This window comes from Meleagris gallopavo, chromosome 6 (genome assembly GCF_000146605.3).
Source record: "Meleagris gallopavo isolate NT-WF06-2002-E0010 breed Aviagen turkey brand Nicholas breeding stock chromosome 6, Turkey_5.1, whole genome shotgun sequence".
Classification (NCBI taxonomy): Eukaryota; Metazoa; Chordata; class Aves; order Galliformes; family Phasianidae; genus Meleagris; species Meleagris gallopavo.
Genome location: NC_015016.2, coordinates 19,527,912 through 19,543,541, shown reverse-complemented (window position 1 = coordinate 19,543,541; position 15,630 = coordinate 19,527,912). Strand labels below are relative to the sequence as shown.

General features: G+C 40.0%; 1 long non-coding RNA gene across 2 annotated transcripts; it reads right to left on the bottom strand.

Moving 5' to 3' along the window:
- Positions 1 to 8,307: 8,307 nt before the first annotated feature.
- Positions 8,308 to 15,378, bottom strand: LOC109368171. 2 transcript variants are annotated; one of them, XR_002115932.2, is made up of 5 exons: positions 14,825 to 15,378; positions 14,305 to 14,408; positions 12,043 to 12,215; positions 10,386 to 10,606; positions 8,308 to 9,164 (listed from the first exon to the last, which is right to left on the bottom strand). It is a non-coding gene; the product is annotated as an uncharacterized LOC109368171 (long non-coding RNA). The 2 variants fall into 2 exon arrangements; XR_004160099.1 differs by lacking the exon at positions 10,386 to 10,606 and having other exon boundaries at positions 8,309 to 9,164; positions 14,825 to 15,364.
- Positions 15,379 to 15,630: the final 252 nt, after the last annotated feature.

Below are 15,630 nucleotides of genomic sequence, written 5' to 3'. Positions count from 1 at the left end.
TTTTTAAAGGAGCCTGTCCAACAAGAGATCTTTGACAGGCTTGAAACACTGCAGCAACCTTTAATTTAGAGAAATTATTTCCAGTAGAGCAAGCGGCTGGTCATGTGCAGGACTCAAATTAAGACCAACAGCAACACCAACAAAAAAACAGAAATCAGGATGCATGCCATCCAGGCTCAGCTCTGATTCTGATTTGTGTCTCACCAGCAGCTGCTGAAATAAGGAGCTGCCCTGAGGAAATAGGTATACAAACGGCAGGGCGGGTGCTTTTTTCTTCTTTGCCTCTCACCTATAACCCTGAAACAACCAGTTGCCCTTGTGGTGGATGATTATAATAATTATTGGAAAACAATTGAAGTGTGATCAGGTGGGGAGGGCAGTAATTGAAATATTGACAGGTGGTTGCTTTGTGCCGAGCATCAGGTTTTAAGATCAGCTGCGCGCCTGATGGACTCCCACCTAGGATGCTGCTGATAAAGTCTTTAATTAGCCATGGTATAGATTTTACTAAAGGATCTACAGAGAAATCAGAGCAAGTTTTTCTAGAAGAAGCTGTGTATGTCATACATGTAATTTTTTTGTTAAGGAGTGCTTTAATACACAGGGTTTTGTTCTTTTTTAGATAGAGCTTCATGAATGTAAACTTTGTCTAACTTCTCTGATGATTAAATATTATTGATGTGTGATATTATCACAATTGAGTGGTGCTAAGGTAATCACTTCACAAAGACACAAGTACGATGGGAGGAATTTAATATCCTGGCAACTCAGCTAAGGACAAGCAGAAGTTCAATTTTTAATAATTTTTTGAGTTTATTTGGGGATGGAGTATAGTTTATGGCCTGAACAACAAATGTTGTGAATTACTGAGAAATTAATGACTTTTAGAAGTATGTATGTGTTCAAACATTGTTCATAATAGAATAAAATAATGATAGATTTTCCACAATTCTAGTGAATGGATATTCCTCAGCCTCCTGGTAAGGCAAAAAAATTTCCTGAAATGATGTTAAATTTGAACAGCTTCCTGAGACATTCATGTCTGTTGTGCCAGGGGAGATTCAGGTTAGATGTTAGGAAAAAATTTGTCTTTGAAAGAGTGTGAAGCACTGGAACAGGCCAGGGAGTTACCATCCTTGGCGGTGTTCAAGAAATGCTTAATGTTTTACTGAGGGACATGGTTTGGTGGGGAAATATTGGTCATAGGTGAATAGTTGGACTGGATGATCTTGGAGCTCTTTTCTAGCCTTGGTGATTCTATAATTCGTTAAAGGTAATTTTATCAATTATTTCTTGAAGACTATACAAATGATTCAAACGCTCGGTCTTGAAAGAATTTCCACAGATTTCACTTTTCTTTTGAGCACAGTGTCTGAGACAGACTAGACTGCGTGTGATTTTTGGACATCAGAGAAGAAATACACACTTTTCAACAAGCTGGTGAAATGGCATCCCTTCCTTAGCCAGCAACAATACATCCCTTGAAAAAAGGCAATGATTGGGTTTAATGAAGAAGAAAAACATGAGGGATGGGACAAGGAATTGGAGTTCACATAGGTAAGTGCCCTTTATGCTTGGTGAACGAGGCTCCTGCTTCAATAGAAACACCTTTGCTGTTGGCAATTGGTATTTCTGAGTGTGCTGATAATTTATAATTTTAGGATGCTGATCTTCAGTAAATGTTGCAAGTAATTGAACTTAATGGATTTTTTGAACAGTTTGCATAACTTCTGCTAGCCCCACAGTTGACAAAGAGATTTGAAATTGTCTCTGTGGTAACATTTATCAGTCTACTTCTACTGTTTTCATATTAACTCCATTAATTGCAATATCCTTACTGAAACCTTTGGAAACAGCAAAAGAAGCACCACTCTGGTGCTGTTTCCCCAAAGTGTGCAGGCACGCAGCCTCCATGGATTTCTTTGTCAAGCCAAAGGGACACAGCCAACAGGTCTTGCTCTGTGTGTGTATTCCCTGGAAAATGCAGTATCGGGGAAGGAAAATCTTTGTAGTTTCAGATTAATTTTAGCCTCCCTCCCTGTTGTAACTCTAGAAAGAACCATTTAGAAAAGCCAAACCTAATGGGGCTTTCCCTCTAGGAAATGCTCTTACCTTCTGAAATTAAACACCCCTTGAAGGATTTAATCAATTAAAGTCATTAATTCTTCTAATTTGGCTAAGAATGCCTTCCCCCATATTGAGAAATATCTCACTTGAGGTGGAATGAAACTACCTGGATCTCAGCTACATCTTTTCCATTGAAGGAAAAAAAATGTTCTAGTTGAATTGGAAAAATATTAAAAATCCTGTAAATCCTGCCTCCAGCCAGAAAAGCAGGTTATTCACATGAGAGGAGCTGTGTATTCCCCTGATTTTGTACCATGCCATGTGCTGAGGGACCTGATGTGGGAGAGGTTATGCTGGCCCGCAGCCCTGTCCTTGCCACACAGCTGACACCTTCACGGCTCCTTCTGTGCCTGGTGAGCTGGAGCAGAGCTGCCTTCTCTGCTACCTGTGGTTTGCTCCTGTTTAGAATTAAAATTTGATCATCCATCTTCTTGTTTTTTCATCCTCTCTTCAATCATTCTCTGAAGTATTTGGTTGGAAAAATATATGAGAAAACAAAATGGGTTTGCTGGAGTTCAATCAGTCCCTTGTCTTGAGTTTGTTTTTTCTTATCTGTTTTGGTGCCAAACCCGGCAAAGTACATCCTCAGGAAAATTAGTTCTGTAAAGTATGAAAACAGGCTGGGCAATGTTTAAGAGCCAGACAGCCTTTCCAGAGGTACTTTTGGTCATATTACTCCTGACTCATTTTCAGAGGGTCCACAACTTTGACATAGCAGGAGTTGCAGAAGCATAGGTTATTTGTTTGGATAGTTAACTTCAGTCAACACACAGCACAAAATTTCGGCCTCAGTGCTTTGATGGCAGCCTTCTCAGTGGGGAGAGCGTGTTTAACGCTGCAAGGTAAATGCTTGATTTCCTCCTCCAAACAGCTGATCGGCCTTGGCTCCTATTTGAGGGCACTCAGCAGTTCTCACTGCTGTCATACCTTTCTCTTAAGTCTTCTGAAAATACATAGAGCTAACTCAGAACCCCAAACAAGATGATGATTATGGCAACTGTGATCTTTTGATGCACAGTAAATCATATCATTGCATAATGGAACCATCAGACACAAAAGTTAAGTATTAGCAGAACTTATAAAAGATACTGAGTGCTCCAGCTTCCTGTGTAATGTGTGGAGGTAAGAATTACGGAGGAATAAACCCCAAAAGATTTCCAATCAATAAAGGAAAAAAAGAAAGCAGATTTCTGAGAGACAGAAGCATTAAATGTATTAGAAGTTAAATGTGTTGGAAAACAAATATAATAATGACATCTAGGAAAAAAAAATCAATACTAAACTCAGTCCCTTGTGTCCACTCTAGAGAGCACCCATTGAGCTGCAGTGATAATTTAGCATCCCGAAGACTGGACATAAATGTAACAGTTCTGTTTTGTACCCATATAAAAGTGGGAAACTCATATCCACCTTGATAATGTTGTCTCTTTATAATCACATAGTTTTTTCTTTTTCATCTGTTGGTCTGTATATCTATCCATCTATCTACCTACCTATCTTCTTATCTTTCTATTTAATGAACTATCTGCATTTAAGAATGTTGGTAGTGTTTTTGAAAGGCACTAACAATGATGGTTTTTCTAAAGCAGTAGCTCTCAGACCAGCAATGGAGGTAGACAAAGATGACCCTAATCTAAACAGGAATAGTGAGGAGGAAGCCCAAGCCTATAGCATTGCTGCAGGGCGGAGGATGCGTTGGGATGAGGGCAGGGGAAGGTGGACCTCACCTTCCCATCTCCTCCTAGTTCCTAAATCCAGGAAATCAGCATCAGATTAGCTCCAATTTTTCCATTCTTAAAAACTCGGCTAGATCATGGTTGCCTGTTTCCATCTAACATACTGCTTGCTGTAATACTGTATTAATATAGCAGGGGTCACAGCATCATGATCAGTCCTTTTAAAATGACCACAGAATGGTGTCAGCTTAATGAATGGTGCTAAGCCACCACAGTCATCTCTGCTGACCCACCCCCTGTGGCCGGTACACGTCAGCTTTGTTTCTCTGCCTCTCTGCTTTTTGTGTAATTTCCTGATTCACCCATGTCTCGGTGGCTGCTGAAAAATGCATTCTCCATACCTAGGAAAAACCTGTATAAATATTCTCAATAAATAAATAACAGTTGTCATTTTCAAAATATGACAATCTCCAGTTGCCTGTGCTTAAATTGAATGACATGTCATTTATCCTAATAGATGTGAATGCATGTATAGTACATATGAGTGAGTCACCTAATTCTCATTCACCTCAGCCTTGGTCTCAGTTGGGGGCAAGTGCCTCTAACAGGGTTTGGATGGATCAAATCACAAGCAGAAAAATCTTGGTCAATTATAGATGCCTAAGGCTAAAAGGGAGGTGTCTTTTTCTCCTATTCTTTTTTTTTTTCCTCCTTCTTAATCTTGCCAAGCACAGAATGCCCCTCCTATCCATAGGCTTACTGAAGGAGAGAGTCAATCTCTGATCTGTGGAATTTCTGGGAATATCTCTTCCCCCTGTAATTTAACATGACTCAATTCTCCATCCTGATAATACAAGCAGTGAGAAAAGCTCCTAATCCTATTGGCATACCCTCTTGTCAGCACCTCTTTATTTCACTGCTTTAAAGGCTCAACATGTTTTGATTTACAATAAGCACTAAGATAACTGCAGGTGCCCTTTCTAAAAGCAAGGTTAACTCACCTGAGATGAATTCTTTTTTTGCAAACAAAAGCAATACATGAGCAGGAAATACAATTAATACAGGTGTTTCCCTGAAACTTAGCAAATGCCATTTGTCTTGAAATGACATAAATCCCCATTACATAAACAGGCCCCAGAGGCTTGATTTGTATTATTTCTGGAGAGGAAGGATTTAAGCAAAAGATAAATGTAATGGTGATGGTGGTAAGAAATCCTTGTATTTACAAGGTATTTATTTGACAGTAAAACTACTAGTGTGTTATTTTGTGATTGTATTTAATAATATGTAAATGTTTTAATAGAACTGAGAAAAGCCCAGCCTAAGTGGGATTTCCAAGTTAACTCATTTTTGCTGGTAATATGTCATATCTTGTGTATTTGCAATACACCACTCAAGCATTCACGCCAACATGCAGCTCTCCCAGTGATTTGCTGCTTGATGGTATTAAGGTTGTATCCTTGTAAGCATGCAGCACTGTGAGGCCTGAAATGTTTTGTAATATCACCACAGTGGGTGGAGACTCCACTCTCAGGGAGGTTGCCCTGCAGGTCCATAGTAGGGCTATTTTGCATCTCCAGGTGTCCTTCAAGCTGGGAACAGGGCAGGGCCCTGGGACTGCCACCCACTCCCTGCAAGACTGCTTCTGTCCCCAGGGATGCAGGAGCTTATGGCAGGGGCACACAGAGAGTCTGCATTGGCCTCCGTGGGAAGAAAGACAGAGCATGATGAAACTAAGCTGTCCCTTTCATGGTGATTCCATGTGGCATATGACTCCTAAGAAATGACTGAAAAAGGAAAGTCAGAGTCTTCTACAGAACAGAAAGTGGTTACCTTCAGTAGCAGCAGCTGTATCACAAGGTGCTGAAGAATAGGGCACCTCCTGGACAAAAGGTTTGTAAGCATGCCATAAATGTGTTGGTGAGGAAGCACACCAGGAAGGTAACAGCCTGCTATGTTAAGTTGTAATGTCAAAGTTCTTCGGTTCTCTTTCCAGCTCTGCTACTGGCTTATACTGAGCAGTCTTAGCAAACCACCACACTTCTGTGACTTTTCATTGCTCCTCTTTCCTAGTTTAGCTGGTCTTTCACTACAGGAAGACCAAGAGGTCCCACTTTTTTTTTTAAATCCACCAGCTATGGTGCTACGATCAACCATCCATATTGCATGATTTTCTGAGAAATGCACGTAATTCTCATGAGACTATTTTGCTTCTCTTCCTTTTGCCATAGCCATTATGAAGTCTTGTTTATAAAGAGATATAAGGAAGGAGTAAAGTTATCATAGCTGCTTACGTCTAAAAAGCCAGTTTGTGACAGTATTTGAATTATAAGTTTTCTTACCTGTTTCTTTCCTTTGTAATTCACATATAGCTGCTTCAAAATACAATCCAACATTACCCAAAACAACAACAAGAAGAAAAAAGTGGAAAAATAAATTGTAATGCTTAACAGGATCATCATACAATCATGCAATTATGTTGACAAGTACATTACACCGTTTTAGATATTCATTAAATCATCACCAAATTACAGAATCATGGAATTGTTTGAGTTGGAAGGGACCATTAAAGGTCATCTGGTTCAGCTCCCCTACAAGGAGCAGGGACACCTACAGCTCAATCAGCCCGTTTAGCCTGACCTTGACTTTCTTCAGAGACAGGACATCCACCACCTCTCTGGGCAACCACCCTTATTGTAAAAAAGCTTCTTCCTTGTATTCAGTCTCAGTCTCCCTCTTTTAGCTTGAAACCATTTCCCTTGGTTCTATCAAAACAGACTGCTATAGAGACTGTCCCCTTCTTTCTTACAGCCCCCTTTTAGGTACTGAAAGGCCACACTTGGGTCTCTGCAGAGCCCTCTCTTCTCCAGGCTGAGCAGTCCCAGCTCTCTCAGCCTGTCATTGTAGGAGAGGTGTTCTATCTCTTGGATCATTTCTGTGACCCTCCTCTGGAGGTGCTCAAACAGGTCAATGTTTCTCCTGTACTGAGGACTCCATGTCTGGACACAATACTCCAGGTTAGACCTCCTAACACAGAGCAGAGGGGCAGGATCACTCCCTGACCTGCTAGCCACGCTTCTTTTGATACGGCCCAGGATACGGCTGGCTTTCTAGGATGTGAGGGCACGCTGCAGGCTCGTGTCCAGCTGTCATCCACCACTCCCCCCAGGACTTTTTGGCAGAGCTATGCTCTACCCTTTACATCCCTCAGATAGTATTAGTGGGAGCTGCTGTGAAATCCAGTATCCTCTATTCATCCAAAACATATTCTGTGTTGGATAAGTGTTTCTGATCCTTGCCTTTTAACTAATGAGGCTCTGATTTCTGCAGCCAGTACTGCTCAGCCAGATTTGTTTAGCACTGTGTAAGCCATTGCTTCCAGGTTAACTGTGGCCTTACAGAAAGTCAGCCTACAGAAATCCAATTGCGTAGTTCTGACAAAAGTCAAAATAGTCAAGCTGGGCTTCTTTCTCTTCCCTATATTCAACTAAGCCAATACTTTCCAGTTTGAAGAAATCAAAGGGATAAAACTTTACTATTTCTGCTCTCATGTCTCTCCAGGCTTGAACATACTGTGAATCCCAAATGTCCTCCATTTTCCATTGGGTCATTAGGTGTCAGAAAAATGCTAGATTAGTCCCTTTCCCCTGAAAATTCAGGATTTAGTCAGACATCTACAGCCCCAGTCCGCCGACACTACCTGCTCCAGGAGTGACAAGTTGACATGTCTGTATGCTCAATTAAACCTGCTCTTCCTTTTTAAACAAGTGCTTTCGATGTCTAAATTATGTGCAAGTTTTCTTGTGCACTTTGACTACATTAAACTCAAGATGTCAAACCTTGGCTGCAAACCTTAACTTGGTTATTTGGAGAAAGAAGACTACTTATTTTTACAAATACTGAAATTGAGTAAAAGTTGCAGTAGAGTTTTTCTTTTTATAGAAAACATGCAGCTTCCGTGGGAAACAATTCTAAAATATGTGATATGTAAAGCAAGGCATAAAAGCTCTACTTCCCGGAAGTCTCAAGAACAAGGAATTCCAGCTGATGTCAGCTGGAGATGGAGAGTCATTATCTGAAAATCTAGTCCTGATGTTCCAGAAAACTTGCTTTCAAAACTTCACCAACCATCCAACACTATATTGAGATGGCAGGTGCTGTATTTTCAAGTTAGGGCTCTTATAATTAGACTCCCATAAATGGGCATTTTCCTTCATGTAGAACCCCACCGAGATCATCAAAGGATTTGTGTCTAAAAATAGATGTAAGTGTAACAATTTGGTAAAATTATATTCGGGGCTGGGTGGCAGGCCTTTGGATGTAAAATGTCCTTTTGGGAAGAAATGGGACATTTTTCTAAAGAAAAGCCACTTCTGACATTCTTTAGAGTTTTTGTTGTCAGATGAATGGAAGAGAACTTATCACAGCAGAAGCAACAGGTTTCTCCTGGTATTACTATCTCTTTCTAGGTTACTCCTAATTCTTTTCTTTTTTTATCAGAAGGAAGAGTCAAGCAATCATCCAGATCCAAAAAAAAAATTTAATTTTCTCTTAAAGGAGTGGGTGGTGAGGTTGTTTCCAAGGGGTAACAGGTGCTGAGAGGATCTTTCAGAAATTTAAGGTCATCACCTATTTCTTACCTGACAGACTCAAACGTGGCAGAAAATGCCTCCTTCCACACACTGAACCTCCCGAGGAGAAGCAGAGGTTGATAGTCCACCTGCCCTTCTTGCTGCCATGAACATACACAGAGGAAATATCATGTCCTTTGTTCCCATTGTGGGTTGGAGTGTTGCTTTGCCACAGATGGAGGCTTCAGAGTCTTTCCTGCTTCAGAAAGCTGTTTTATATTCAAAAGGTCAGAGTTTACTGTAGTTCATAAGGCCACTGTGAGGCTGTGAGGCATTTGTGCTTGAGAAGCAAAATTCTGAATTGCAATGAAAGCATCACTAGCAACAGGAACTGACAACAGAGAAATGGAGACTGATTATGTGTCTGGGCATATTGGCCCATATGGGGTCAAGAAGAAGCCTGATCTTTTTTTTTCTCTCTACGTTGCTCCTTCTGGGAAATACCTTCAAAGCCTCTGTGCTGTTGAGAAGAAGTAGCATAGGAAGATTTCCTTCCAGAAAGCACAGAAACAGAAGACCTCTCTTGCCAGGCCGTGTTCTCCAGTAGGACTACAGGATGAGACTTCAGGCCCATGCAGTAGAAGGACCAACAAGTTGCAAACCTTTATAAAAGCTGATAGCGAATCAGAAGCAGGGCCATTCTGTCATGACAGAAATGGCTGTCTCTGAGCAGAGGAGATCAGGAGTGCTGAGCGTTGATTTCTCAGAACCAAAGTCATAGCAGGTACCCCTGTAGGATGCATCACAAAGAATAGCTGTGAACAGAAACACTTGAAAGGCACCTGACATTTTTTAAGTGCTAAAGACTAACTGAATCTTGAATATAACTATAACGCCACAAACACCAAACTTCAAAATTCCATGGGAAAAATAAATAAATAAATAAATTTCTGCCAAAAACTTCTTATAGCTGATCTAGGAATGTCTTTTTTTTCCCCCAAAATATCAAATATGCAGACACTTGGGCAAGGAAGAAAAAAGTCCCCAAGTCTCCTAGGCTTTCAGAAATGTTAGATGCTTTTGTATGTGATGCAAACAAAACTATCATAATATTTTGTATATCAGTGTTCTGAGTTGAAATATTTGCAGGTGAAATAAGCAAAGCAATTCACATTCTTTTCCCAACAATTTGTCTGGGCTTTTCCTAAATTTAAATTGAAAGATTTGCACTCAAGATACACAAATGCTTTACTAACAATGCTGCTTTTAAAGAGCACTGCATTCACTGAACTGGATCTGGAGAACTAGTTAAATATTTGAATTTGTATAATGACAAAAGAAGACTGAAAATTCTGCCCATGACAAGGAGCAAGAGCTGCATGGTCTGAATGAAACCCTGAAAGAAAAGGAGGCACGAGAAGGATAAAAACGAGAGGAAAATGAACAAGGTTCATTCATATGGGTAAGGTGGTGTCAGAAGAGGCTAAATGATGGCTAAGGAGGGAACAGAAGATACAGATATTTGATACAGGATAGGTCATTGGACGTACAATCTTGGACAGACTGAATGGAGTAAAGGCAAAAGAGAGCAAGGAGTTGGAAAAAGACATTTGGTTTTCTCTGGATTGCTATTTTGTTGCTTGAATATGCTTAATACATGCATTTTAGGCATGATATGAAACTTATCTTCCAACTGTTTGTGAAAAGCTTGGAATGAGATGTACTATTATGTCAATACAAAATGCACTTTGTGTCTTCAAAAAGGTGGATATGATTTTCGGATGTGCCTGATCCTCAACTAGTTTAGCTCTCAGTCAAGTCAAAAGGAGTTATACTATAAAAGCTCGATATTTTTGAAAATCACACCTAATAATCTCTCAGAAGTTATAAGGGATGTTGCTTTAATTCTAGGAAAATGCAATATCTACAGTCCAAATTGACAGGATTAGATATAAACGCTCCACATACAGATAGACAAACGCTCATTTGCAAACAGAAGAGACAGCGTTACCAGGTGCTGGTGCTGTTGAGCTGCTGTGGTAGATTTGGCATTCTCATCTCATTCTTGCTTGAAAGTCCAATTGTGTCTGCAATTGTTGCTCTGATTATTTAGTAGAGCACAAAGGTAATATTATTCTCCTTGTTGTTATATGAGGAGATGTTTCTTATGTGAGAGATAAACACATTTTCTTCCTTTTAAACACTGTCTTTTCCCCTCCTCTTCATCTCCATCTATAAGGCAAAACGTATACTAAAAAAGCATCGGTCCCCTTGTTTTTCTAGTTTTAAAATCATGTATTATGACAGACCTTCTACCCTGCTTTGATTCCTATACCAACGTCATGCCGTGCACTGCACAAACAGACAATACATGGCAGGCTCCTGCTGGGGATTTTCCTCCAGTGGCAGATTTCATAGGCATACAGGAGAAGGCTGGCCAGTGCCCATCTCACTGCTCCTGCTGCCTTCCACATGGAGTCGGATGAGGCAGGGGATCGGGGTGCCCCAGTCACTGAGCCACTGCTCTGCTGAGTGCAGCATGGCAGAGCTGTGGTGAAGCAGAAGGATGGATTTCTTCCCAGACCCCATGGTCTCATTGGGTTTTCAAACAAGGTCCCCTGCCTGCCTTTAAATGTATTGGGAATGTTCAATACGAATGCAATCGCCTTCCTAGTAATCCCTGCTTACAGATACCCACAGGCCACAGCTGCTGCCAAATTTCCAATGTCTGCTGTGAATGCTGGTGGTTGGACAAGGCAAGGCAATAGATGTCATATAACAGCACTCAAAGATGAACAGATGACTAGAAAGCACCTTGAATTCAGAGCATGCAGAGAAAAAGAGGAAAGAGGCCGTAGCTTGCTGGTGCTATTTTCATAATTATAAGTAAATAGGCTTTTAGCATCAGCAAAGCCCCCATAATCTAATACTACTAATCTAATCAAAGAGCTTGTGAAAAACAGATTCTATATCCATATGATGATGTGATGACCTATAAAATGATAATAGATGTTTCTAGTTGGCATTGGTAACTAGGAGAGAAAAACAGATTTGTTGTGTGCATTGTCTGAAAACATAAATAACAGTGTTCCATGCTCATCTCTCCATAGACTCCTGAGTTCTGCTAAGTCTGTAGGTCAGTTGGATAGAGACAGACAAATTAGGAAGTCAAAAATCATTAGAAAAAATGCAATTTTTAAAAAACATCATTGCTGAAGGTCTATGCCAGTTGAAACAACTCTAATTCGATCAGTTTTCGCAAAACCAGGCAGTATCAGCAAAAATATTTGCATCAGAGCTAGCAGTCCTATCCAGCACACCAGAAGCCAGCTAAGATTAGCAGAAGTGAAGGACCGGCATCTCACACTATACCATCTTTTACTGCAAAGACAGGACACCTTTGGACCAGGTCTTCTGCAAGATAAATGTATTTTAATATGAAACATTAGATCTAAAATTGTTATTAAGAAGATAAGACATGTTTTATATACAGTTCTGTCTCACACACCAAGAGGTTATACTGCTTCATGCATTGTTCTAAGATACCGGATACTGTGGTGCCATGAAACAAGGAAACTATTAATGAATTACCTCCATAGAGATTTCAAAAAATTAAATAACATATTGAAATAATAAAGAAAAATATACTACAGAATTTGCAGTCTTACCTCAAAGTCAGCTAGGGTTCAGATTAAGGAAGGATGGATTATATCCATGTGAATTGTATAACATCTTTTAAAAGTATGGGGTACATGTTTAGAGGTATGGAATAGTTCAGTGTTTGTGTTAAATCCTCTTCACTTCTCTGCTTCATAGTCACATCCTTTCCCTATTCTGTTAGCTGAAAAAAAAAAAAAGATCCCCGCACAAACTTTAAGTTTAGGAAGAAATCGCTGCTATCCAGCACCATGCAATTAGCATATATGAATAAGAAATGAGTTCCTGCTGTTCTGGACCATTGTTAATCCATATTGATGGGGTAGAAAACATGACATCAACTGTAAAAATCCAAGAACATTCCTTAAAATATTCAAATGATGTGCCTGGCCCTGTATTCATTCTGCATCTCAAATTCTCATTGACTTTGTGGGTGCCTGGAATGCAAAAGGAATGCAGGATTAGGTACTTGGGTACGCGTGGTATGCCTACCTTGACAGCAAATACAGCTTTTGATTCTGTCTGAAATTCCACAAGACAAATATTCAGGTCAAAGGAACTGTACAAAAAATACACATGAATTTTGTACAGCTGCTATTTGCTCTGGGCCATATGCCACCATAAACTGGATGGGGCTCTGTTTTGCTGCTGCTAAAGTACAGTGTGCACACTAAACTCACACCTGTTTTTTCTTTTAACTGGTCTTATTTTTTACAGTCTGTATACAAACCAGTATCATACAAACTTGTCTTTATTTGATCACTTGTAATGACGAGAGAAAAATATCATTATTCTGATACAACCTACATGATGATTGAGACACTGAGCAACTCTTCATTTTCTCATTTGTTCTCAAGAAATAGCATTGAGGAATTGCTAAGGGACTTGCAGAGTAAGACTCAGGAGCTATCTCAAGAGATGTACATTAGAGCTGCCCTGGGGTTGGTCTTAAATGTAATTAAAACCAACATTAGAGCCAGTAGCACTAGAGAGAGAACACTGAGAGATTGCAATCATATTTACTTTTACCATCTCTTATCTTTTTTGATCCTCTTCTGTGCAGAAAGAAGCATCCTCTTTCAAGCCAAGAAATTGTATATGTGAATGTTAGCCTCCATTAAAAAATATATATATTGTAAAAATACCATAATCCATAAGATGAGTTCAAGTTTGTTTGTGAGAAAATATCTGAATATCCCTCGAATCTCCAAAGAAATGTATCTATCTAGTTAATGTCAGACCACTATGGCATGGGCTGGCTCAAAGGCTTTCTCTCAAAGCCCATTTACTCAAATTGTGGTTCACAGACTGTTGACCTTCTCAACTTTAATGACATCTTCTGAACCATCATTATTGGTAGGGGAAGTGTGTGAACTATTTCTCACCCAACAAATAAAGGCTCAAAAGTTTTGAGCACAAGCTAGTCCTTTACTTTTAAGACCAATCTTCTACCCCAAAAAGTCAAAGCCATTAGTCCATTTTAGGATTTACAGGCTGTGAAATGTCATTCTAAAAAGAACATCAATTTTTGAGTTATTGGAGTACAAAAGCTATCTTATAAAGGTATCACAGTACCAATGATAATAGCTTTGGCAAAGACCTTTCAGGTCATCTAGTCCAAACCCTGGTAAGGAGCAGTTATAGTGACCTTTTGTATCAGCCTTGTTTTGAACACCTCCAAACTGATGTAACTATACAACTGAAGAATTTGTTCCAGCACCTATTTCCTTTTCCTGTAACTTGACTTTTCCTTTCTTTAGAGGGGGGCCTCCTGTCTTTCTTCATTAACTTTAGCAACAGCATATAAAGTTTATTTCCCGAATTCTTATCAGTTTTTCCTTTAGCTGAGTGGAAGATTTAGTTTGGATATCAAGCTACACAACTGTTGGGCTTCTCAAACTTAATAAGACTGTTTTCATTTGCTTATCATTTTGCCAGGCTTAAACTATTTGAACTGACATTTTTCTGACTCCAGCTGATTTCTTTGAAGATACTTAACTACAGCCAAAGGATCCAACAGTTTCCAAAATCAACAATAGGAAGAAACATGATATTAAGATATTTGGGTGACGTTTTTTGGCAGAGGGGTTTTAAAACTGGGAGGGACTGATTTTGTGGAAAAATACAATTTTTTAAACAGCACGGAAACCTGTTCAATATAGTATTTGGCTCTGGAAAACATGTAAGGAAAAAGGAGTAGGTTGGGACAGACAATCTGTCAAATCAATACAGAACAAGTAAAAGACTGACGGTCTTTGCGCAATACAGCCTACCTAGGAAGTGCAGCTGAGCATTACGTCACTTGGCTCCAGGAAAAACAGTCCTTGGTAGTTCTCACTGGCTTTGGTGGGAGAACAGGCTGTCTCAAAGAACTTTGCTGCAGGACAGCAAAAAGAAAATGTTAAAATGATCCAAGGAAAAAAGTAAAATCTCTAATCAGGAATCTTCATTTTGAATGGAGGTTCCTTTTCTTTTTGTGCAGCCTAGCGAATAAAGCATAGAGACTGCAAATCCTCATTGGATTATGCTTTTAAAATGTTTAGCTTACTTTTTTTTCTATTACATTTACCAACCATTCCGAATTACATCAGAAACCTTAGAATAATCAGTTTCCTGATGTATTTCAGTGTTTTTTCTTCTTGTACATCCATCGCAAAGCAGAGAAATGCCAATCTTAAACCTTTTGAGGAAAAGGAAGAAGAGACCAGAGGGCCTCTGAGTCTTGGGATTCACAGCTGTCCAGGCACAGGGGCACACAGGCTCCCGCAGGCAGGGCCATCTTCCAGGCCTCACCTGCCAGGCCTCAAAGGCCTTGAGCCCCCAACTCCATCCCACACAGCCCCATGAAGTCTGGGGAAGATAGGTGGGAGCCATTTTCCACCTGCCTAGTTTCTCGTTGCTATGACAACCCGTGGAACTTACATCTGCACTGATCTAATCCAGCTCAGTAGCCCTGGTGACAAAAGTGTCACATGAGACATTTTGTCAGGCAGTACATGCAGGCAGTACTGATGCTAGGCCACATGGCCCCTTCTGCCATGAATATCAGCCCATGGGCAGATTGCCTTGCTCAAAGCCCCAGCAGTCAGTACACGGGAATGAGATGGCTGATTCCTCTCACTCCAGGCTGCTAACCTTTCAATGCCTTCATGAAGCTTTGCTTCCTACCACTTCTGCACAAATGTGGGGTGAAGTCTATGTAAAACAAGTCATTAGTTTGTTACATTCCTCTCCCCTTTGCTGAGATAGCATATCCTTTCCTGCCCATTTCTTTTTTGCTTAACACTTGAAAATGATTGAATAATTTTCTCAGACTTCTACAAAATTTCTGCCTAAATAAACTACTTCATTAGATATTGCATCCCCTGCTTTGTAGGATGGATTGTGTTCAGGACACAAAAGCAAAACACATATCAGTGTGATGTAAGACCAAAGTACCCAGAAGCTGTAACACATAGTGTTTTCCCCTGGTGTATATAGTCAATTTTCTTCCTCTCAGCAGACCTATCTTTTTAATTTGTGAGGAAAAGTAGGGAACTTTCTCATTGCGTGCAAGTAGATGGGAAAGCTGTCATTGGTTTATCCCACACAACCTTTGT